The 1,740-nt window shown below is 46.1% G+C and overlaps 1 pseudogene; it reads right to left on the reverse strand.

Annotated features, from left to right (window-relative positions):
- Positions 1–299: 299 nt before the first annotated feature.
- LOC102489374 (zinc finger HIT domain-containing protein 3 pseudogene) lies at positions 300–859 on the reverse strand (annotated as a pseudogene).
- Positions 860–1,740: the final 881 nt, after the last annotated feature.

A 1,740-nucleotide genomic window follows, 5' to 3' on the forward strand; every position in this document is an offset into this window, starting at 1 on the left:
GATCAAGTTTTTAACTCACGTGAGTGTGAAACTTGATAAATGCTATCTGTACCAAAAATAAAACTTTTTAAAACAAGTACTGAATGTTAAGTACCTCTTGATAAGGGATTTGCCACCTAGAGCACGCCATGGGCCTGAAGCATGAGCACACGTGATGGCGGTGACGCTCCGCATAACCTGCACCAGCCAGGCGGGAAGCGCCTCCCTCACTCGGGCCCCACACTACCTGGTCTCCCGGGGAGGAGTGGGCCAGTCCTGGAGCCGAGCACATCTGTGGGTGAGCAGCACACTAAGCCATCCTACGAGTCCTCGCTCTGGGACGGCTCCACGATTCAAAAACAGCAGCCCGCAAACTCCACGAACAAGGGCTCCTGCATGCAGACCCTCATGAGCTTCGCTTTGTCCCCGTGGTCCAGGCTGACCATCAGCTGTCACAGGTGGGGATTGAGCAGTAATGTTCTTAACGTTGCAGAGTCCTCTAAATTCTTTAAATTCTGCAAAGAAACTCTGTCCTCTTCCTCGTCACTATTGAGAAAATCCGCTATAGAGTCATCGTCATCTTGGTTTTCCACAGGCTTTACAGTTTTTGCAGGTATTTTTTTCTCAACAGGACGAGTTCCAGGGTTGCACTGTTCTCTGTGCGTCCGGAAGCAGGTCACGGAGCAGTAGGGCACGCGGCAGGCCAGGCAGCAGTACGTGGGCTTCTCCAGGCAGACCACGCAGACCACGCAGACCACGGAGCTACAGTTCAGCGACGCCATGACCTCCCGCAGCGGCCCCGCACTGCCGCACCCCATACTACTTTTTTAAAGAATTGTTTTTTTAACTTTATTTATTCATTCATTTATTTATTTTAATTTGACCAGAAAGGGACAGAGTGAGAGAAAGAGAGAAAGTGAGAAAGCAAGCCACCAGGTCCAGGATTTGAACCAGAGTTAGCCATGTGGGAGTCCAGCACCTTAACCACCATACCACCTTTTGGCCCTATTATACATTATTAATAGGAGGATAAAGTGATAGAATTTGGGGAGAAAGAAGCATGCTCATGGATTATATTAGCTTGCTCAGGTTACCATAACAGAGTACCACAAACTGGGCCTTAGTGCTGGGGGCTAGAAGTCTGAGATCACGGTGCTGGCAGAAATGCTTCATTAAAGGTCTGTGAGGAAGAAATCTGCTCCATGACTGTCTTCTAGTTCTGGTGGTTTGCTGGCAGACTTTGGCATTTCTTGGCTAGTAGAGCCTCACCCCAGTCTCTGCCTAGTTGTTCACATGGTAGTCTCTTTGAAGTTCCCTTTTAATAAGAACACAAGTCATATTGGGTAGGGCCTAATTCATAATACTACCTTCTCACCATTTTTAAGTATACAGTCCACTGGCATTAAGTACATTCGCTTTGTTGTACCTTCATCACCATTTGAATCTCCAGAACTTTTTCATCTTCGCAAGTGGAAACTCGGAACCTGTCAAACAACTCTCTCTGACTCCTTTCCTCCAGTCCTTGGCAACCACCCACCATTCTGTTTTCTGTCTCCACTGATTGACTATTCTATAAGAGATCCATATAAGTGGAATCATACAGTGTTTTTCCTTTTGGAAAGTTTTTTTCTTCCAGTTATTCTCACAGTATTCATCCATGTTGTAGAATGTGTTAGAATTTCCTTCCTTTTTATTATTATATTTTTGGAGAGGTTTTTGCTATAGAGCATGTGCGCTCCCCAGAAAGACAGAGAAACAAAG

The sequence above is a fragment of the Tupaia chinensis genome, unplaced genomic scaffold (assembly GCF_000334495.1).
Source record: "Tupaia chinensis unplaced genomic scaffold, TupChi_1.0 Scaffold000355_1, whole genome shotgun sequence".
Lineage (NCBI taxonomy): Eukaryota > Metazoa > Chordata > Mammalia > Scandentia > Tupaiidae > Tupaia > Tupaia belangeri.